This window comes from Amphiprion ocellaris, chromosome 7, assembly GCF_022539595.1.
Source record: "Amphiprion ocellaris isolate individual 3 ecotype Okinawa chromosome 7, ASM2253959v1, whole genome shotgun sequence".
In the NCBI taxonomy this organism is placed as follows: Eukaryota; Metazoa; Chordata; class Actinopteri; family Pomacentridae; genus Amphiprion; species Amphiprion ocellaris.
The window spans coordinates 18,341,812-18,366,208 of record NC_072772.1 but is presented as its reverse complement, the minus strand read 5'-3'; positions in this window follow the sequence as shown (position 1 = coordinate 18,366,208).

Below are 24,397 nucleotides of genomic sequence, written 5' to 3'. Positions count from 1 at the left end.
TCTATGATTCACTGATTCTTGCTTGAACTCCACACAAAACATAATATATCACATTAATCTTTTAAGATCGTGTAGCCTACTTCATGCATTGTGACACCAAAAACAGCTCTGCACACAGCATTACTCATTATGATGGTTGTGGGATATGATTGGCCTCATGCAAACAGATAGCGATGTAAACAAAGTCAGTGCTCATCTACAGCACACACTCTCACACACTGTCTCCTCCAGCTTCCACTATCGCTATCTATCCATCTGTCTTTGTCCTTCAGCCCCTCTCAGTTTTATCATCGGCCTTTCCTCCTCTTCCTCTGCTCGTTTATTTCCTCTGACATACCCACAATGTCTCTTCAATTTCCTTTTTCACCCTTCACCCATCTGCGCACTCATCCATCCACGCAGCTCAACCTTACTCATCTCCCTCACCCTCGTCTTCATCACTCTTCTTTGCTTTTATATCATTGAAGTTGGATTCATTTGACATTCAGCAGTTTTATATAGCGGGACAATTTTTAGTAATAACACAAAAATTGGCCCGCGCTTTCAAATTCAGCATCACTCATCGGCTTCTCTTCCTCCCCTCTCCACAGCACGCTCTTTCTCTCTCTCTCATCATCATCATCATCCCAGCCCTGCTCTACCCAAGCATGCCATCAGTGGCTCCTTTATCATGTTGAAGCACAGAGGTTGAAAGCTAATTAATGAGGCTCATATTTAATACGTGCTCAGCCATGATTTTCATGTCATGCGAGCATCAGCCGGGAATTGGACAGCGGAATAGAAGAAGTACGTATTGCAGCAATCAGCTTTCCTGCTCATCTTTCTCATCTTCCTCTTCTGTGCCTCGTGATCTGTCACCTCCAACTGTCCTTCCTGAGTTTTCTGTCTCTTGAAGTTGTATTAGTCTTGTACTTTGTCTTTTCTTCTACTCATGCTGCTTTCCATAAATTTCAAGAAACAGCTGAACTTAGCCACTTGCTTTTTGGTGAATTTGAGAGTGGACAAAATTCTGGGGTGACATTACTTCGTACATTTGAGTATGTGATCTTTATGGACTTTCCTCTCTGGTCTTTGCTGATGATGTGGTTCTGTTGGCTTGATCAGACCAAGATCTTCAGTATGCACTGTGATAGTTTGCAATCAGCTGTGAAGCGTCAGCGCCTCTGAATCTGTGTTGTCATGGTTCTCTTCCTAAATATGTTGACTTGCTTCAAGTCTTATTCACAAGACTGTGTAAAAGGAAGCAGCAGTGGATTGATGTGGTATCAGCAATAACGCAGGCCTTGTAATGGTCAAAATGGAGCTGGGAGTGAAGGTGAGGCTTTCTCTTTACCATTCTTTCTGTGTTCCAGACCACTGATCTTGAACTTTTGAACTTAATGGAATGTAGTTCATCAATACAAGCAGTTCAAATGAGCGTCCTCTGTGGCTTCAGCCTTGATGATGCTCCCTTGCAGACATGCATGAGGACACCATAGATGCATAGTTGTTATTAGACTACTTTCAAGTGTACTACGTGGAGACTACATTCCATTCTTGTGCAACAGATCAGCATCTACATGCTGCATACATATAAACTACTGCTGTTGTTGTCCAGTCAGAGAGGGAAATTTTGGACTGCACACAGACATCCATGGAAGAGCTTGTGGAAAATCTGGGACAGAAGACAGAGTCTATGTCATGAAGATCCTAGCTGAGCCATGCCTGTTCATGGACATGGAATGTATAATAGTCGCTTTAAAAACAAGGGCAAGGGTGGTAAGGGTCTCTGTAAGGAGACATCCAGAGAGAGTTGGAACTAGAGCAGCTGCTCTTTCGATTCAAAAGGAGCAATTTGAGTTAGTTCAGGCATCTGATAAGGATAGTCCCTGGGGAGCGTCCAGTGGAGGATTCCCATTGTTGGAGGCCCTAAGGAAGACCCAGAACAAGCTGGCGAGATTGCACTAGTATATCTCATCTAAACTGGTAATGTCCTCAGGAGGAAATGGAAAATGTTTCTGGGCAGGAGGACATCAGAAGTAACATACTTAGTCTGCTGCCACTGGATATGGACGAGCAGCAGAAAATGGGTGAATGGGCATTTGAAACCAGACCCACATTTACATTGTGAATGAATAGTCATCATCTAGGTGAAAATTGAAAATGCATCTCTGACAATGTAGCTACTCCTGAGGTCATCTACCTCACAAAGGTCAGAGAGAGTCAGAATTTAAATGATTTTTTTCATAGACTTAATGGAACAAATACAGTGCGTAAGTACAACATAGCACATCAAAAGACAAATAATAAAACTTGTGTACATGTATTATTTTGCTATAGATTAAATCTATTCTTTGATATATACATTTTTTTTCAAACTTACTAAGCAAAACTGAATTACTGTCATATCAATAAATCTAACCTTGAAATATATAAGCAATAATTACTCACAGACTGTTACTTGTGAGTATCTTAGAATTAAGGTATGCATTTCCTCTTGTGTCTGTGAATAGAATGACTACAGAAGTCCTATGAAACACTGTAAAGGATATTTTCTCTCTAATGGAATGTTACGTCAGAAAGACCTTATGATGAATCAACCTTATCTCAACAAATATGATATGAAGGTGTCCTTCTGTGTCCTTCTGGTGAACTGCCTTATTTTTTTCTTTAAGATACCCAACTACAGGTCAAAGGTTTATTTAATAATCACATTTCCCCATCACTTCCTTTTAATCTTCCATTTCGGCCTCCCCCTGCAGAGTGAAACTCACAGTTTATTGGGTTGTTTGGGAGATAAGAATGAGCTGATTTATTATTTGTTCTGTGTGCAGTCTTCTTAGATGCGAAGCAAAAACTTCTACGAGCAAATCGTGTATTTCACATTTTACGGAACTGGCCCATCGTTCATCTTGCTCACCTTTCCCTGTTTCTTGATAACCTATCTCAAAGGTTCATATCTACTCTACAGCAGCTACCCACGGAGTTCCATTTTGACCTTTTAATTTTCATCTGTTATCTCTTCATCCTCAATGGTAAATTATGTCACCGGGATTCAGACTGTAAATATAATGTAAAGCAGTTAAAGCTGACTGATTTCCAGGGCTAAACTGTAAATTTTTTACGGTTGCCATTCATAAAACTATGTCATTGTACTGAAATAGTGAATGGGCAGAGAATAAAAAGAGAAAAGAGACTCTCCCACTGATTCCAATTGGTGCTTCTAAATGCATTGTGGTTTGATGTAAATTTACATAATAGAGGCTTTTTGTCAGCTCTAGCTTTTGTTATTGACTGAATTTAAATGGGTTTAAAATTACACCGCAATGAAGGACCACATAGTACGAGTCCTGTTCCCTTTCCTGTTTCTCCCTGGTGCTTTTAAACATGTTTTTACTGGTTCATTTTTACTTTTGTTGTTCTCTAACTTCCTGTTACTTTCCATAACCCTTGCTTCCACACTCATCTTGGTGGCCTACGTCACAGAAAGTATGACTATTCCTCTTAACATTTCAAACTTCACTGACAAAGTTAATCCATTACATTATTACCAGAAATGTCATTTTTCCAGATATGTTGGCCAAGTAAAATGGAGGAGATTAAAGAACGTTCGCAGGCTGAACTGCTTGAAGATTTTTTTCCTTTGCGTTTATCCAAAGGATGTTTGTTCATCTTAAGCTCAGCCTGTCATTATTAAATAGACAGTGAGTGGGAGGAAGGTGACTGACGCTGTTTTGGCTGATATGAACACAACAAGGAAGAACCGGCCAGCAGAAATTACATAATTTCACCCAGAAACACAAACCAAATACTGCTGCGAAGTAGAGCTTCCATTTGTTTAGTGTGAACTTGTTAAATGCAGGGATTGACAACATATCTGCTTGGCCCACTGTCATATTTGATATTCAGCATTTTTCAGATTTTTTTTAAAACCAGGATCCTGATAAAACAAATTATTTCAAAAATGTACTACTTGTCTCTGATGCAGTCACAGGGCTTAATAGGTAGTCAACACTCAGTGGTTAGGAGCAATTTCAACACACAGCTCATTATCAGGATTTTTATGATTGGGACAAAGTATATCGGTTCCAAACACCTGCTATTAGTCCTTGATTGCTATAAAGCAGTAAAGCTATTGGTCCTAAAATCAACATCTCTGTCAAAACCTAATTAAATGTTTAGATTGCATAGAAGAATGCAGCAGTGTTATGAATACTTAAAGTGAAATTATACATTCTCTAGTTTGGTAGATGCTGGTAAGTGGGGTTTGCAGTGGATTATGAGTTGTTTAGTGTAAAATTATTTTACCGAATAGCATGCACATTTGTGTTTATTTGCTGTGCTTGAACTTCACAGTACATTCAGACACAGCCAGCTAATGACACAGTTGTGCATTTGTTATGGGCGAATTGTATTTCTGTCCACCGTTTCTAGAGAACGTGTAATTTTATGGGCTTTGCTGCTTATTTGTCCTTTGCCAATCACACACCTGCTGACACTACAACGTGTTTCTGTTATCACAGTAGCATAAATACAGAGCTGAATATTACTGCAGGGCTTCATTTCCCCCTTATTCTTATCCTCACACATTTCATACAGTCTAAACAATCACAATAGCTTCAGCCCAGATGGTCTGTGCTGCCCACTCACCCTACAAATTATTTATTCACCCTCATCTGTTTTGTATATCTTTTGGTGTCAAATAAAACCACGCACACAAGATACAGTGACTTCAAAATGAACCTGACGGAATCCTAACAAAGTCACCTCTGTTAATAATGCATGGGGAGGGCACATTTGATGTTGAAATCTGATGTAAATGCATAAAATATTCATGATAAAACAATCATATAATGAGGAGGAGCAACGCCAGCTCACATACACACACCCAGACAGACAGCACATGTTCGTGTACGCATCCATGCATATAAACCCATATCTCCTGCGCCTTCCACACCCATACATGCACCATCTGCTGTGTGAGCAGACCCTGGCTAAAGGTGTACACCAGCACATAGTCAAACCGCACTGTCCTGTCCTTGCTGAGTGTCCGCGGTGATTCAGAGAAGGCTAGAAGGCTTGCATATGTTGGATCAGACTGCAGAGTGGAAGTCAGTCGTTTAATCCTGCTACACATTATACTGTTTACATTTATGTAATACACAGATTTAATGCAATGCAATTAACTCCCAATTAACTTGCCCAGAGGATTGACAAACATTTGGAAATGACTGTGTTTGAATGTATAATTTATGTGGAGCGTATAGAGATTGAAGATTAGCGAGATCTACGTGTACTCATCTCACCTTCACCTCAGAGTTCAGGTCAATCCCATGCAAATCGCATTAACAGTTCTCTGAGTTCTTCCTGACATTCAGCTTTTTCCTGTTGAAGAGACAGCTGACTCATCAGTCCATCTGTGTGCCTATCCAACCTCCATTGCCCTAAAGGGGAGGAATTATTGATGGCCCTTGGGCTTATAGCTACTCCCATCGTCGGATGACTAACTGCTGAAGCCGACAGACTTGCAGTGAAATGACAGAAAGGGAAAGTGACAGCTCACACTTACCTCGTTACTATTTCAGATTTTTAGCACATAACATTTGTTCTTTGAGAGACACACCATCACTACCAGCCTCTAACATTTGAATGAGTCACATCCAAACCTCTGCAAATGTTGATTAGAGTAGTTGGACTTCATAACAGTTTAGACTGGCTATAATCAAGTGCAGTCTCTGCTTTGACATTAGCAACAATGTGGCACCTGTTCATGTGAGTACACATAGCAGCCACTTGAAAATTATATTCAGGAGATAGTTCTGTGTTTGAGAAATACGTACTTTCTTAGCCAGGGTTTAAAGAGAGGACAGACACAACCTGCACATTCCGTTTGCTATCTGTTGTTTAAAAGGTTGTGAGGGCGTCTGGAGTCAGTCCCAGCTGACTCTAGCCAAGATGTCACCAGTGAGTCACAGGGAGTAGACATTCACGCCTTCGAGCAAAGTTGTCAGTTAACTAACCTGCTTGTCTTTGGACTGGGGGAGCAAGTTCAAGCACCAGGAGAAAATCTACGCAAGCATCGGGAAAACATGCAAACTCCACACAGAAACCTCCTGATGTCAGAGCCTTTATCCTAGGAGGTGACAGTAGTAACCACTGCACCACCCTACTGCCCCTGAAAAATTAAATATGTGGCAGGATATGGGGTCTGTGTGAGGTTGCCAGGCAACCAACAGAGACTTGTGGAAACCACTGTGCCTGGACAAGAAATAGTCCAATGCATAATCCCCATAAAACCACAAATTGTCATTAAACTACAGAGGTCCTCTACTTACGGCAGAGTTTCGTTCCTACGGATTGATATAAGTCAATTTTCACCACAAGTCGAAACATATTACAAGAAGACAGTAGAATATTGTAACGGACTGATATTGTTGTTGATGCTGAGGTTTCAATGTTTGTAGTTCAGTTCGTAATTTACCTAATGTCAATGAACATGTCATGTTTAGTTAGCTCACCTCTGATTGGCTGAGAGTCAGCAGTAGTGTGTGTGTCGAGCGAGAGAGAGCTGGAGCTACTTCTGGAGCTAAGTTCTAGTTTTTTTGTAGTTATGTTGGCATTGGCTATGGCTCACAGTAGCCTGTGTAAAGGTTCAGTAAACAACCAGAGAACCAGATAAAGTCTCACTCATTCATCACAGAGGGTCGCTACAGTATGTTGCACTGTTTATACAACTTGATCGATGTTTGGCGGTGTTTCGCCCTGTTCCGAGCGTTTCGTTATTTCTAATTTCACTTCCATGGAGATGGCTTTCCTTTTCTTCAAAGCTCTGCCATCAGAAGAGTCTGACTTGAGCTTAGGAGCCATAATGAAGGGCAAAAAGTTAGCGAATGTAGCACAATCTAAGGTGGTGTACAACTGGCAAATGTCCAAAAAAAAGCAAAAGTCGTCTTGTAGCGCAGTGACGACGTATTCGTTCACTCTGCTCCTCAACTAGTTCCATGTAAACAGTTCCGACGTAACGACGTAGGTCAATGACGTCGTAAACCGAGGACGCCCTGTTTTTGTTTTTTGATGATGACCCTGAGGAAGTCCACAAGCTGAAATGTGAGAGCTTTGAGAAGGGGCTAGAGTTTTGACCTCTTTAGATTGGTTTTTGTACAGATTCAAGAGAGACACAATGTGTTAACGAGGAGCCCAGCATTACTCTTGGACCTAAACACACACACAGCAGCTTTGTCAGGATATCTCGGTGTTCACATTTGAATGAAGTGGGTGTCCTTGAGTGTCAGTTTTTAACACACAGGGCAGACTATGAAGTTCCCTGAACATTAGAAACAGAATGCATGAGTCTGTAGCTAAAAGCTGGTGTCCTTGCTGTCACTCCTTCTGAGTCATCAAGATGTTTGCCTTGTAACGGGTGCTGAATGTGAAAGGATATATTTTAACCAGAACTATTATCTTTTTCTTAACTTAACCAAATAGTTTGGTGACAAAAAATAACCAAGCTGCAGATTATTATTATTTTAATTAAAATTAGTTTTTTGTTGTTGTTGTTTAGCCTCGCTGTACGGACACTTTAAATGCGGCTTTGGAGTTGCTAAAAAGTGTGACACTGCCATTGAAAAATCACCTTCGTGTCATGTCAAAGCTTTTAATTTGATGTCTCATGTGTATTATGTTGCTAAACCAGAAGGCATTTTATCGTGTTTCACATATATCTGCTATCTATGGGGCTTTAGAAATATATATTTGACAATATTTGTGAGCTTAAGGCATGAGCATGACGACAACCAAACTGCCATATTCGTGGTTTTGATTTTAACTCCACAAGTAAGGATGTTGCTGCCTAAATTAGCCGTTTTTAGATTTCTCCTGAGTGAATACACGAGCTGTAGAAAGTGTTGCTTCTACAAGATGAATTATGTGATTATTTGTCTATATTTGCCTGAATGTTAAATATTTCTTATGTTTGTGATGTAAGAACAAAATTTACACTATGCCGATTATGCCAAATTTTGCCAATGTTGAACCTTTCAACAGAGGTTAGTTGTTTACCCGTTTCCAATGTACGTGACAAGCTAAGCTAAGCAGCTGCTGGCTGAAGGTTTTAGTTTTTAACAGACATATAAAAAGACTGGTGTACCACAGTCTCATGCCTAACTCTGAAATATTTAAATAATTCACAAAATGTCAAACTACACCTTGAAAAAGCATTCAAACTGTTCAGCCATCAAACATGATAATAAAGACGTCACTGCTCTTTTGAGGCGTAACCTCAGCTGACTCACCACATGTGCTTTGAGTATAAATCTGCCATCTCTGTGCGCATTTCACACGTCCTCCTCCCCTTCAGCATGCTCAAGCTAAAAACAGCAAGTCCTGACGGAGCTTTAGATCGTAGAATAAGACAAGCCGGCATGGTTCTTGTAGAGAATTATGCATTTTAACCCTTAGATGCGTGACTGATTGGATCCTACACTCTTCCATAAGTGGGTCAAAACTGACCCATATAAGAATCAGTGTGTTTTTATGCCACTTTTGTCATTTTGGTCAAGAATAATCATTTGTATTATTTTTTGTATTATATTTTTGTCCACATAAGAATGATTTCATGTTTGAAACATGTTTATTTTCCCTTTCTAACACATTTTGAACATTTTGATAATTGAAAAAGAAGAATATTACACAGAACAGCAATAGAAGAATGTCAGCATCCATTTTGCTGACATTTTTCCACTCTTTTCCTCCAGCTGTTGCTGCTCTCTGTCCCTCCAAGTCTGTGCACTTCATCACCACTTGTATGATATTATCAGTGATAAAGAGCTTGAGGTAGTAATATAAATATCACATTTTCATCAGAAGTATAAAAGGGAACTTAAAAATTTGAATGGAAAGATATGAAAAACGTGTTTTTTGAGGAATAGCCGGAATATGAAATGAAAAAAGCTTTTCATTACAAAGATATTGCAAGAAAACAACCTCATCGGGCCATTTTTGACCCACTTATGCATCTAAGGCAGGGGTCACCAACCTTTTTCAACCTGAGAGCAACTTCAAGGGTACCGAGTAGTACGAAGGGCACCTTGTTTGATAGAAACTTCCTCAACAGCAAACTTGCGCCATCATCTTTAAACAATAATAATAATGAAAATAATATGTAAAAAGACTGTCTGATCACATTTATGTTAATTATTCCTTGTAGTAATTATTAACAACGATTTCCACAACAATGACGGTAGGAAACACACACACACACACACACATATATGGAAATCTGTTTCAATATTTAAAAGTCAGAGGTAGCCCATCTCTGATACTTTTGTAAATATCTTTCTTGGCAGTTTTGTATGAATCAGCATATTTGCAGCATTTTGTTCAAAATCACACCAGTTACATTTCTGTGCAAATTGTCACTTCTAACATTTTTAGGAAATCATTAACTGTCATCAAATCATGCTTCATTTGTGCAAACCACTACCTTTGTAACATTTTTGAACAATTCATGAACTCTGCCATGTTTGTACAAATTATCAGTTATGTAAGAAAAAAATCAACTCTCACATTTTGAAATGAATCCTATCACATTAGTACTAATCACCAGCATTTTTCACTAGCATTGCAAGATTTTTAACAGATCATAACAACAAATCATTACGTTTTCAACAAATTATTTTTCACATTTGATGTTTTGAATGACAACATATGTTAGCTCTTTCTTTGTCTGTAAATGTGTGTTAGTGAGAAGCCTGGCATTGCAGAGCTTATCATGTCTTACCTTTACCTTGCAGCTCACAGTTCAGATGGTTCAGTTTCCCAGTGATGTCCGTTAAAAATGCAACGGCAAGAATCCACTCAGTGTCCTCCAGCAGCAAGGTGTCTTCCCCTTTGGACTGCATGAACTCTTTGATTTCGGCCAACGGTGACAAAAAAACGCTGCAAAACTGGTCCCTGGTGATCCATGGGGTTTCTGTGTGTAGTAACAGGTCACCATGTTCAGCTAACAGCTCCTCCAAGCAGCACCTTCAATGTCCTGGTTGTTTGGCTTTGGAGCCATTTATGATCTTCACGACACGAGTCATCACATGATCAAATCCGGCCACTTTTGTACATACATATGGCCTGCTGGTGAATGATGCAGTGGTAATGTAGGAATGTTGGGAAGTCTGGATCACCTCTGTATCGTACAATGAAGCCTGCATGCCGATGGAGGAGCCCCTCTGTAGTCAATGAAACAAGCTTTTCTAATGGTACATTTTTCTCCACGAAGAAACTTTTAGCCGCGTAATAGATGTCAAACCTGCCTTTAAGTCCCAGGCTTTTCCTGTCCGTAGTGCGCATACAGTCTATGTGCTACCAGGTGGCTAGTTAGCATGGAAGCTTTGTAGCGGCTAAAGTCGCGTCTCTCCACATTGTGCCGCTTTGCCGTCGCAATAGTCGCCCCGCAAATAGGACACATACATTTATCTTTCACTGTCGTGAAAAAGAACTCTTACTCCCAGTCATCGTGAAAATAGTGTTTTCTCTTTCACTTCTCTGTCATGTTTCGGGGGGAAAAAAAACCACATCCAGCTTCCCAAAGTATCTGCGTCCGGACGCTTCAGCAGTGACGTGGTGGTTTGACATGCGCAGTGAACTTTGACTCGGACAAGGTCAGAGTTCATTTACACCGAAGACATTTCTGTTTTTTAAAAAAAATCTAATAAATATTGTGATTTAAAATCTGCATTAATGTAAGTATTTGTGATTTAAAAAGAACAGCAACTATAATTTTTATAAGGAATTTCATGGTGACTAGTGTTATTTTTAGAACATGTGTTGCTGGCAACTCACATGGTCTCTGCGGGCAACCAGGCGCCCGCGGGCACCGTGTTGTCTACCCCTAATCTAAGGTTTAATGACAGCGTTCACCTCCCTGCGTTCACCTCAACAAATATTTTTTGACGTTATTAGATTATTTTTCCGGAGCACCATCACTGCATTCTGATTTTAGCACTATCCAAGACTGTTGTGATTGGTTTAAAGAAATAGAAGACAAAGCATTTTTTCCTCCCTGTAACAGAATGATGATGAGGTGGAACCAGAACATTCTCCAGTGTTGACACAGTGCTGTGGAGATAACGTCCAGCTATGAAAGTTCTTATTTGCCTTCAGACACTGACCATGTGATTGAAACAACCTTGCAACAAAGGAACCTATTTTTAGCATCACACCTTCTTTTTATACATTTAATATTTTCTTTATGTACATTAATAATTGCATTACCTTTAAATACCTTTTGAGTATCTTTGCACCGGTACTTTTATTCCAGTAAAGGTTCAGTGTATTTCTTCCCCCTCTGCCCTTTCTCACTTCCTTTGTTTCTTGTCAGCTCCCTCCTGGATCTTGACTAATGAACGGAAAAAAATACCACATAAAAAAATACTAACTCTGATTGGTCTGCTGAGATGTTGTAATTAAAAGGTCTGGTGATGAGGGATTAGCCTTCAGGTTTTGGTCTCTTTGTTCTTTCTCTGGCTGGCCATGTTTTGAATTGCACCATATTAGTAATGTCATTAGAGCAACTTTCCTGGCACAGTTCGCAGCTCCAGCTTCCAAGAGTTTTTGCCGGTGCCACATCCCTCAGCTTACCCTAAACAAAGTGGCAAAGGCTCGAGATGCAGTTAAAGTGACGGATTGGAGCTTTAAAGCTTCTGTAATGATCTCTAGTGGTGCGGATTATATAAGGAGTGTGTCGTGTAGATGGATGGTGGATCCCTCTGGTTTGTGTACATGCGCAGGCGGGGACAGGGGAGTTTAAGTTCAAAGGGGATAGGGATGCACACGTGCACGTGGACTTGTATACAGACATATATACGTATGTGTGTGGACGCTAGTATATGTGTGCCTGTCGGTGTAAGTCACTCTGCTGCTGTCTCTCTGAAAGCACTCAACAGACACAGTCCAGCGGCCCTGTAAAGAGCTCCTGTCTAATGTCCACTGTCCCTCTGCTCCTGAGCATTATGTAAGAAAACACTGAGGCCTCATTTAGAAGGCATGCTCTTTGACTTTATCCTGGATTTCATGGTGCAGTCATTGCAACATTTGTACTGACACACAAAAAAATCTAAATTTCATTGCAGACGTGCACCGTGGACAAGGCGAGGATCTATTTTTAGCTTTTAAAAGATGAAAAAGTTAGATGAATCCTAAACATAGCAAAAATAGATCACAGCATGTGAGCTCTTTGGAAATATTCCTGTGGTACAAAGAAAAGAGATCAAAGGCGTTGCAAAAGTCTGTTAAAAAAGGGACTTTCTTAATTTGGCACTTACAGCTATAATTTAAGTTAGCTCTGTGCTTTAAATCTCCATCACATTAGAGGGCTTTAATGACTAATTTAATGATATAATTAAATCATAACCCTGGGACTGATTTAAATTGTAAGCATGTATTAAAACATTATATCAATGAGGCTTGAAGACAGTGAGCTGAAGAGGAGAAATAATGTAAAACCTAAGTTACAGTGACATCACAGCCAAAACAATAGGCAGACTCTTCCAGGGGTGGTCAATAATTCAGATACTTTTAAGGGTGGAGGAGTTCAGAGGCAGGAGGACAATAGACCCCAGCAAATTCATATAATCTGAACAAATAATAATATATTATAGCCAATGTTACAGACCTGTTGTTTAAAAGAAACATATAACAATTTGTTTTCTAATAAATCACTGGAACTACTTCATATTCATGACTTGAGCAGTATGTAGTCCAAGTGCCAGCCAGAGACATTTAAAAGCAGGCCGCTTTAAAGGGCATGTCAGGTTGAATATGCCATATTTGTACAACACATCACAACCTGCCATTTGAAACCCATAAAACATCATAAAGGTCACATAAGAGGATAGAATAAGCAAAATCCTTACTTTTATATACAGTGTAAATGTTTTGATACCGTATTCTTTTGAAAATTCAAGGGAATTAATGAAAGACTGACGAGGCTTCCATGTGAAGCTGCTGTGTCTCTGGTGGGGGACACGCTGTTTAAAGAGTGTTGTGGGTCCTGGCACACTGTTCTGTTTACATTGAGGTTCCTGGTCTGTGACGAACAGTCTGTGTATTGCTGACGGATCTTTACGACTATTTGTAGAAGTGGAATTTCTTGTTATTCTGTGAAAATGAACAAATTTTGTCACTTCCAGCAGCAACTTCCTTTGGTTTATTCTATGGTCTCCAACAAATTCTTTGCTATGCTCATAGATAATAAAATGTTAGTGACTGCTTTACATGTTTTCCTGTGCCTGACATGATCTCAACATTATTATGTATACACGACATAAAATACCACAGTGGGTATGCTGTAGTTAATCTATGTGATGCTGTTTTGATGGTTAAGTGCCGCTTTCTTGATTTTATTTTTTTTTCGTTTAATCTGACTGGCCCAAAGGATGTGATTAGAAATGTTTTTACAGAGGAAAATGACAGAGATGTAATAGGGAAACGAGTGGAAATAAATTGATCATGGCTAATACCCACTCTATCAGATATATCAGATATCTATCAGCCTAGTTCTGTGAATCTTGTTCAATCTCTCATTACAATGGTCTGCAGCTCTAGGGGCATGACAGCAATCACTCTGGACTGAAGTCATAGATGTTTATTATTTTATATGAGGTGCAATCAGAAAGTTTGGAGGCTGCACTTATATGAAGCAAAATGTATACAAGGGGTCCTCAGTTTACGACGTCATCGACCTACAGCGTTTTGTCGTTACGTCGGAACTGGTTACGTGGAACTAGTTGGCGAGCAGAGCGGACGAATACGTCGTCGCGGCGCTACAGGATGGCTTTGTTTTCATTTGCTTGTACGCCACCTTAGATTGTGCTACATTTGATAACTTTTTGCCCTTCATTATCGCTCCCAAGTGTAAGTCAGGCTCTTCTGATGGCAGTGCTTCGAAGAAAAGGAAAGCCATCTCCATGGAAGTGAAATTAGATATAATGAAACACTCATAACAAGACGAAACACTGATGAACATCGGTCAAGTTGTAAAAACAGTGCAACATATTGTGACGACCCTCTGTGATGAATGAGTGAGACTTTATCTGGTTCGCTGGTCGTTTATTGAGCCTTCAGACAGGCCACTATGGGCCATAGCCAGTGCCAGAATAACTACAAAAACTTATCACTTAGCTCCAGAATTAGCCACAGTTCCCAGCTCTCTCTCACTAGACACACACACACACAGCTGCTGACTCAACCAATCAGAGGTGAGCTAACTAAACATGGCACGTTCACTGACATTAGGTAAATCTGGAACTGAACAATAGTCATTGAAACGTCAACATCAACAACAATATCAGTCCATCACAATATTCTGTTATCTTCTTGTAAAATGACTCATACATGCATGATAGTAATTGGTATTCATGACTTTTCCGAAGAACTGATCGATATCGTGATGCACGTAATGGCTTTGTTTACATTTTCATCAGAGGTTCAACTTATGGTGAAATCGACTTACGTAGATCAGTAGGAACACAACTCTAACATAAATGGAGGAAACCCCTGTATCTGGTTATAATTTGGCTGCTATCCCTTTCAAAGTAGTGGAACATTCCCTGCATGCCCCGTTCTGTAAAGACATCAAGCATGATCTGTGACACGCACTCCACTGTATCAAAACAGCCTCAAACTTGAATAAAATTTTTGAGGAAGAGGCAGAAGTTGTAGGCAGCAGGGCAGGTAGGAGCTACGATTGTGTTTATGTGACCAAACAGCAAGTGGGTTTTTAATTCCCTGTGAGTAGACACAGGCACACAGGAGAATGTCACTGCTGAGAAGGTTTCCTCTGAATGTTCTCCCTCAGACGCCTCAGGACATTACAGTAGAACTCTGTATTGACAATCCAGTGCACAAATTCCCAGTCCCAACCCTGTGAATGTCAAACAAAACATTTAACATGCTGTTAGTTGCGCTGCTGAACTGCTGCAACTTCTTCAGCCTTGGATGCTGCTGGCCCTTCCTATGAGGACTATAGCCTCTGGCCTCATTTACGGTTTTAGGATGAAACGCAAAGGTTTTTCAGTGAGAATGGTCCACTTTGAGCAAATGCATTACACTTAATTGTTGTCCAGTTGCCATGTGCCACCCGGACAACAACAGTAACAATGGCGGACTACCAAGTTAGGCTTGTGCTGCTGAGTCTACTGAATTTATTGAATCTCCTTCAGCAAAGTGTGCATTTGTTGCACCATTACTGCAATCAGCGAAGACGCATTCAATATATAGGCCAGATCGTCAGCCCACCTCTACATCGGCGGCTGTACTTCTTCTGGTCTGTGGAGGGATGGGTAGTAATCACATGGGGTGTACCTCTACAAAGTTACACCGCCGACTACTGGCCTGGCATGAATACTACAGCTTCAGTTTTTTTCCACTCTTTTGTCGTATAAATCCAACAAGGGAAAGGAAACACTTTTGTCTTTTTGGGTGAAACGTTGTCGTGTAAACGGGGCCTCAGACACAACTCTCGTCACCTGTACCAATCCTCAGCAAGAAGGTTGGTCAGTTCAAAGCAGAATCTGAATGTTGCTCTCTGCGTAAGTTTGAGGTCCATGGTGAAATCACAGGCAGGAATTCATCAAAGTTGTACTCTACACAGAACATTTGAAAAGATTAATTACACTTCTTTAGGGGAACCTCCTGTTCCACCATTTATAATACAGTAGATTAAAATGCCTTACTTATTATGTTACTTTTTAAGAACTGCATGTATTTTTGCTATTTTGATTGACATCTTCCAAACAATTTTTAAACCTTTTCCACAGCAAATATTTGACTTGTCATAGCAGAAAAAGCACGATTCGAATTACTAAAATTAAAGATAACATTGTTCCATTAAGGGTCAATTCATGCTTTCCGCATCTGTGTGAGCAGACCAATGGAGACTTTGAAAGTGAACCCTGGACATATACGCAGTTCTGTTCATATTACAGTAAGTCCACACTGTTCTGCATAGATGGTCACACTGGTCCTCATATCAAACACAGAAAAACACATGGGGCAATTTTAACAGGACATAGCTGCTACTTAAAGACTGTAACACCGTGTCAGTCAATATTTCTTGGGTGTGTCATGCACGGGGTTTACCTCCTGTAAATGGAGTGCAGCTTTCCTTAATGTTCTAAAGTGCATTATCTTGGTTTGACATGTCAAAACATCTGTAGTGACTGGGCTGGTTTATGAGCTTCAGTGCATGTTTTGTCTGTAATAAAATAGTTTTTGCTAACTTGTTGGCATCCTGGTGTTTAATTTACTGCAGTTTAATTTGCCTTGGTTTACTATCAGAAAAACCTAGTAGCTTGTTTAGCTAATTTAAGCTCCTTTTGGCTTGAGAGCAGCTATTCAAGGTTTTGTAGTTTTTGTCTGAGAGTGAAAATAATGACAGAGGGCAGTGCTCCTTAACGATCAGCCACACACATTACAAAGCCATTTATTTTGATGTTCACATAAAAAATAATTCATATTGCCACCAGTGTTTATGTCATTTCAGTTGCTGTCGTCTTTTGGAGCCTCTGCTAACATCATGAATCACTGTTTCAGTAATAATAACATTTTCGTCTTAATAATCATGAAACAACTTTCAAAACAAGTGCAGCACCACTAAGTAAACATGTAACACTAAGAACAACCCTGAGGTATTCATTTGAGTGTGTATTGTCATTTACTCTGCTACATTTATCTGATAGTTAAACTCAAATATGTATTTTTATTTGAATCCATGATCAACACACCAAAATAAGGTGTACTAATAAATTACACATCTACACAAGTGTTCTCAGTCAAATGTTTAATTAGGGTTTAATTAGGGATTTAAAATTAGGTGTAAATTGTCCTGCAAGAATTTAGGAAGTCCTAATAAGTTGTGGGCATAAAATATTATCCTGTGCATGTAGAATTAAAAAGTCATCTTTCAGGACCTCCATGGATCCATAATTTAACACTCTGAAAGGGGCCATCCTGCATAATGAATACTTGGGTAGCTTGAGTTCATTTTGCTGGTAGTACTTTTAATTAAGCAGAATTTTAGAGTGGAATTTTACTTTTCTCTACCAGTCAAGGATCTGACTAATTCTACTACTCCCAGGTATCTCCTTGAAAAGCAAAATGTTCATCTTGTGTGTATCACGATCTCTGCAATTTTTGCACTGTGTTTTTAATCACATATTTATTACTTTGCTGCATTTATACTCCAGTCTTTGGAGGTGCTGTGACAGTGAACTGTGGGATCAATGAGGTTTATACACAGCTGTTCAGTCCAGTCCCTTGAGTTCCAATCCCATTGTGCGTGTGGAAATGCTCTTACTTTCACTATTAAACTGTTGATTTCCTACGATCATCCAAGAGTTTGTTCCGACCACATGTGTTCCTGGAAGATGATGGTTCACCGCTATCCTACTGGTGTTTATAATGCGCTGGACGGTTCTTAACCTGATTTTAGTAGTTCCAGAAATCTCCTTAGTTGTTTTCTTTGCATGAAGCAGGCCAATAATTTGACCCTTCTGAGACAGATTAACATCCTTTCCATGACCACAGGATATGTCTTCCAACATGGTTGTTTAAGAAATGAGAAGCTCCTCACTGCATCAGCTAGAGTTAAATAAGTTGTTGCAGCTGAAACTTATTCATCACTGCAGTAATTATCCAATGGAAGGATCTTACCTATTTGCTTAGTTAAATCCAAGTGGCGACTTTTTTTGGCCAAGCAGTGTATAAAATATATTCGTGGCTAAACTGCTTGACGTGTGAGATACATGGAAGTCTTAGCCTCTGTGGGTCATATACACTTTACATAAAGCTGCTTACTGGGTCATATCCATCTCACGTAAAGGCTATATGCTGCATAGATTGCGTGTTTGAGTGTGTAGTGTGGACAGCGACTGTGACTGCTGCTAGAGGAAATGGTCAGACATCGCTTGGATACGGTGTCATGTCACTGAGATCCTGCCAGCTGACCTGTGTGTTCATGCGTGTGTTTGTGTGTGAGACCAGTTGAGTTTGGGTCCATGAAGCTCCTGCCAGTTCTGTGTTTTGCATATGCATATTAGATGTCTGTTCAACTAAGCCAAGTGGTCCCTGGATCCCCCTCGACGCCTCGTAATATGTGTGTGTGCACGTGCTGGTATGTTTGTGCTGGCGGTCAAGGAGGGCGCCTGGGAGGACTGGTGTTTGATTGGCGCATGCCGCCGAGATCTGCTCCTCCCTGTTAGCGTACGCATCACTTCCTCTCACCCTGCCCAGAGCTACTGCCTCGCCGTCTCACAATCACTCTGACACGATTCCTTCCCTTCTCCTTATTTTTTCTTCGTCTTCTCCTCCTCTCTCTTTCGCCCTCCTCTCGTGACTTACTGTCCCTACTGGTTGTCTCACCATTCAGCCACTCTGCTCCCGTTTCACTCGTCACTCTCTCCTTCGTTTTCTACATTTCTTTCCATTTTATTCATAGCGCTCCTTTCCCCCCCCAAGTCTTTCTCCATTTGTCTCTCTTAACTCTTAACTCTCAAAAGGCCACTTTTGTTTTAACAACATGACAGCCAGTTCATCATCCTTAATGAAGCATCTCTTTGCCTCTCACACCCAAGAGCTTCTCCATCACCCTCCACCCTCCACTTTCTACATCTCCATCCCTAACCCCTTTTCTCTTTGCATATCTGCTCTGTATTCACTCCTAAAGCAACCCCCCCATCCTCCTCCTCCTCCATCCTCTCTTCCTCACCCCCTTCCTATCCTCCTCCTCAGCTGCTCTCCCTGAAGATAGAGCAGAGGCAGCCAGGCAGAACAGCCAGCATGTTCCCATGTTCTCTTACTACAGCTCTGCGGCTGCAGCAGCCCTCTTAAACCTCTCCGCTTCTCTCTCCATCACCCCCTTTTTCTCCCCCATGCGTCCTCTCCTAGGCACGCATTGAGTGTTTTGCCATTCTCTTTCTCACTTGGTGCATTTTTTTCTGTCTTCTAACTTTTCTCATTTTCCCTTCATCTTCTCTCTCTTCCTCCTTCCATATTTTCTTGCACTGTGCTTCTCTTCCTCCTTTCATTCCCCCTCCAGGCTTTATCCATGCTTCTTGCATTTCTCTTCTATCTTCTCCCACCCTCATAAACATTCCTGGAGGCCATTCTTGTCTCTTCCTTCCTCAAACCCTCTCCTCCACTCTCCTTTCCTCTTCTGTTCCTACCATCAGCAGTATGGTTTCCACCCTTCCTCTGTCCCTTCTTCCTCTGCTTCCTTTCTTTCCAGCATCAAACCGGCTCTCCACCACTCCTTCTCTTTGTGCTCTATTTTTTTGTTTACTCCTCGATTCTCATCATCCCCTCCTTCCTTTCTTGTACAGTTTTTGTCAGAGCCACATATGGCTTCATGTTTATGATAATGACTTTCCTGCCTTTTCCCATTTTGCCCACAGCCCTGTCACATCATGTACAGCAGAATTAACAGGGGCAGTGACTCAGTTAAAAAAAAATAAAAGAAAAGAAATAGGAGACTCTCATTTAAATGAAAGACACTGTGATAAAAACACTTATGGGAGTTGTAGGAACTGGCTGCTTGATATTTCAGTCATGATTCAGCCGTTGGCTCGCTGCTTATTTGATACCAGCTCCTTTCATTTGCCTGGAAGCACTTTGTCTCTCTGTGCAAACACTTTTCATTCATGTCAGCTAACTACAGTCAAGAATTAGCACATTAGGTCCCATGTATCTAATCCCATTTGATGAGATCGCTCATATTGTTTTTTATAGCTTAGACATGAAAAGTATTCTAATACACAAGGGCAGTTAAATTAAGAAGCTGTACAGCTAAATTTATTCACATGTACTTGAGAAATAATCAGTGCTGAAAGCTTTTATGGGGGAAAGTTTTTCCTTATTTGAGGTCTGAGCATGGAGGGTGTGATATGCTGTACTGATTGTAAAGCCGCTTGAGGCAAATTTGTGATACTGGGCTTCATAAATAGAATTGACTGGACATCAAGTCTGGTTAAGTTTGTGGCAAAATTCATGCAAAATGGAAATCTCACTGTTGCTTTATATATGGCAGAACAGGATGAACACAACAGAGTTTATTTCATAACTCTATTTTGGACATGCTATGCGCATTTTCTCCAGTTGGTCAGTTGCATAAGTATATTTGTCAAAACTGGCCAAAATTAAACTCTACACACATTTACTTCAACTCACCTCACAGCAGGGCGACTGTGGCTTGGAAAGCATCCGTCTCCTGGGGTGTTTCTGTTTAAAATTCCCCCTTTTCTTCTTTCGGTGTCCCTCCACTTCAAAGACATGCAGGTTATGGTGCCTTTAAATAGGGTCGTGTTTATTGTGTTCAACAGAAGACTCCATATAAAAGCCCCCCTTTTGTGGTATTCCCACTTTTATAAAGGGACATTTTAGGAACAGTTCCAATTCATGAGTTGTGATGTGTTTGTTGATGTTTTCAGAACCCTGGAAATTCATTTTTCAGTGTATGGTAAATAATATAACTTAAGTCACATAGAGTTCGTCTTAGTTATATTTCATGTCTAAAGAAAATGTTTATATCTCCAATGCCCTCATCTTGTCATTATGCTCTTGCATTTCCTGTCCATATTACCCACTCATCAGCTAGATAAATGGTCAGCCTCCGTGGCTTCTGGGTGCAGACAGGAACGTCCATATTGCTGCTGGCGAGCAGCGGTTGATAAGTTGTCTGTCTCTGGATGTCACCTCTGTGATTTACTGTCACCTTGCTCAGGGTGTACTTCACCTCTCACCCAATGCTCCCTGCAATTCTCAGAAACATAGACCGGTGGGAGGAAATCAGCTTATCTCAGTGCTGGGTGTTGAAATAAGCAGCTTGATGCCTGAGTTAACTGCTGCAATTGACCGGTGTTGGGCCGAAAACAAAATGCTGCTGTTTGAAATGCTTTTTCACATGCCCAGAAATACAGCTGGATAGGATATTCTGCACCTATACTGAGTGGAGTAAGAAGTAGCAAGTAAGAATCTAGATTGTGATACTTTGTAAAAATGGGAGAGGGCAGAAGAGCACATTCAGTGTCAACTAAACTTAAACTGCAGTACTCTCCTCAGGCATCTCACTTGTTGTTGTTGGGTTTTTTTGAAATCTTGAAAAAATTTGCAGCAGAAACGGCATTATAATGTCTATATAATGTGGCCATTTAATATAGATGAACCCACAAATAAAATGACATTGCGCTGAGCACAGGCATGTGTATGTTATGTATGGATACTGAATCATGTGAACTAAATATGTAGTGAGTGGCAGGAATTGATGGGACTCAGAAACATCCCCACAATTTAATCAATTGTTCCTTCTATCATTTATGTTGGATAAGTCCCAATAAGTCCGCAGTGGTTGATTTGCAGTAGGATCACAATCATGTGATCATCAGCAGGTAGATGACATAGTGTTCACTTGTTGTCATAGTTACTGTGACACCATGCTGCTATCTCACAATGATACAGAAATCTTTAACAAATCCGTGGATACAGACTATGAACCGCATCGCTGCCAAAATCTAATCACTTGGTCATTGTGTCATTTCTGACTTTCTCTGAAAATTTCATCCAAATCCATTAGTCCGTTTCTGAGTAATGTTGCTAACAGACAGGCAGACAGACACACAAACGTACGCCTATCGTCACGTAACTCTGTCACGTTCCTTGGTGGAGTAATAACTGAAGGCTCAGTAGCTACTATTACTTGAGAAACGCACACTTTGCTATTATACAACTTTGCACTGAAAAATACTAAATATCTGGACCATTTTGTTGATGTGTGTGTACTTGTCAGAAGTCAAAAGAATGGGGATTATAACGACATTGTGACAGACTTGTGGCTGCCGGCAGAGGAAACATAGCATTGGAAGAAGAAATAGACTATCTATTAAGCCACTAAGTTGTTTTCATTTATTGTTTGCGTTGCACATTTCTGATGGATCACAGTTTTTTTAGTATGATTGGTTTGACCACAGTTAACATGGCAGGGCTACCTAATGGTATAATTCACCACATAGTGTTGGTTTCAGTAGTTCTATGAGTAGGTTACCCATCTAGTGGTGGGTTACCAATTAGCTTTACTGTAGTATGATTATTTTATTGAATGTATTTGACTAGATGGACTAGATTAAGACAACAACTCCCATAACCCCACGCTTCGTCACAGCACCATCAAGCCACATCCATTGCTGCTTTGACTGAGAGACTCCTAGCAACAGTAATTACATAGTGTGCCTTTCACAACTGCTCAGACAATGCGGAGGTGAAGCAATTCTTTGCAATGAGCACTGACAGTAGATTGGTGAATATTTCAGCACATAATTTGGGTCAGTTGAAACCAAAATAAGCTTTAATTAAATTGGGTCCAGCATATTTGGTTTGGGCCTGACCGAGACCACTACTAGGAGTGATCAGATAAAGAGCTGCAGGAGTGCAAAAGGTGAACGGGAGATGGCATTTATACATGGCACAATAAATAGAAAATTGTTTATCCAAATATTTAAAGAAATTGACACCTAGTTTCAGGAATTTTCTAATGTTACAATGATCCCTGAAAAGATAAATACAATGAAGGAAAAACTGACTTTAATCTGATAGAAAACCTTTGGAGTATTTTATAGTTGATACTCCAGCAAAGTACGGCTGAAAACTTGTCACGTGCAGAATGGCAGAGCGCTGGCGATCAGTAGCTCTCTGCAGAAAGATAACTTTCATGCTCAGGGGGATCCAGTCCATCAGAAAAAATAGAGTCAGACATACATAATAATAAACAGAAAAAGACTGGAATCTCACTAACGAAGGATGAATCACTTTTGTCACATTGTGGCTGGAATTAAGGGCTTTATTTATCAAAGTGGCCTATTTGAATAATGTGTTTCAATTATGCATAGATCGAATAGACCTAAACAATTTAAAACAGTTCAAATCTTGTAATATGATACATTTTTGTGATATTACACGTGTGTGTACTCCTTTCTTTTGTATACATTATAACAGGTCCATCTCGTGTACTACAGTTAAATTCTTTTAGAAATAATTTGTATTTACATAGATTCTTTGGGAGAAGGAGGATTTGTAGGAAAAGTAACAAATAAACTTGTTAACCCTTTGTCGAAACTTGTATCATCAAAGTGCATCAATATTAATAAAATACAATTATTAATAATAATAATAATAATAATAATAATAATAATAATAATAATAATAATAATAATAATAATAATAATAATAATAATAATAATAATAATAATAAATGAATATTTGTTGACCAGAAAGTGTCCACATCTCAGTCTGCGCACAGGTTAAACATGGTACACTTCCAGCATTCACACTGTACTGTTCTCACCTCTACACTTCTGTAAATTCTCAAGAAGGTAAATCAAAACCTCTCTCTGTGGATGAGGTGCAGCCCTCCTCAACCATGAACTGAGGTCCTGCTTCTATGATCGGAGGCTGTGGTGACGGATGGAGAGAGACGTGGGCTGATCTACCAGATGCCTGGTGTATTGATCCCTGTGGGATGAAGGCAGTTTTAGATAATGGCTGTGGTGTTTCACATGATAGTGATGATAATGGACGTGATGATCAGGGAGAGAAGAGTGGTGGCTGTGGAGGGTCACGATGAGGAAGAAGAGCAGTAATGATGATGATAAAGGCTGCTGCAGTAATGATGATGCAGTCGAAGTGGATGGCTTTGATCTTGGTTTTGGCAGAATGAAGATGATGATGATGATTGTGTGCGTGCGTGCGTGTGTGTGTGTGCGTGTGTGTGACTTCATGCCAGCGGAAGTGAAGGTGGTGTGACAGGATAAGGGGACAATAACGATGAGGATGATGATGGTGAATATGAATCCTGTGTATGTGTGTGTTTGAGGAAGTGATGCTGAGCAGCCAGCCATCTGTCGGCAGATTAATCCTGGCTGTGCTTAGAGATATTACCGGCTGGCTTATCGCCGTGGCAACAAGCCTTCAATCCCAGTCCAGCACAGCCACCATGTGACCTTGCAGAGGAAGGTGGATGGGGGTTGGACACACAAACACAGGCACACACACACACAAAGGCTCCAAAATATGGTGCATACATGAATTTTGTGAATAACACATTGTGCTGTATGCGTGTGAACTGTACATGAACTGTACATGGGAGTGGGGTTTGGGGAAAACACACACACACACACACACACACACACACACACACACACACACACACACACACACACACACACACACAGGCACATACAGTACTTGCTTCCTCCCCTCTCATCAGTGCCATGGTCTGAAGGTTTAATCCTGCTGAAAGGAGTCACCTATTGAGTTCAGAAATGTCATTACACCAAACAGCTGCACTGCACGCAGCTCTGCTATATATAGACCCCTATCGATA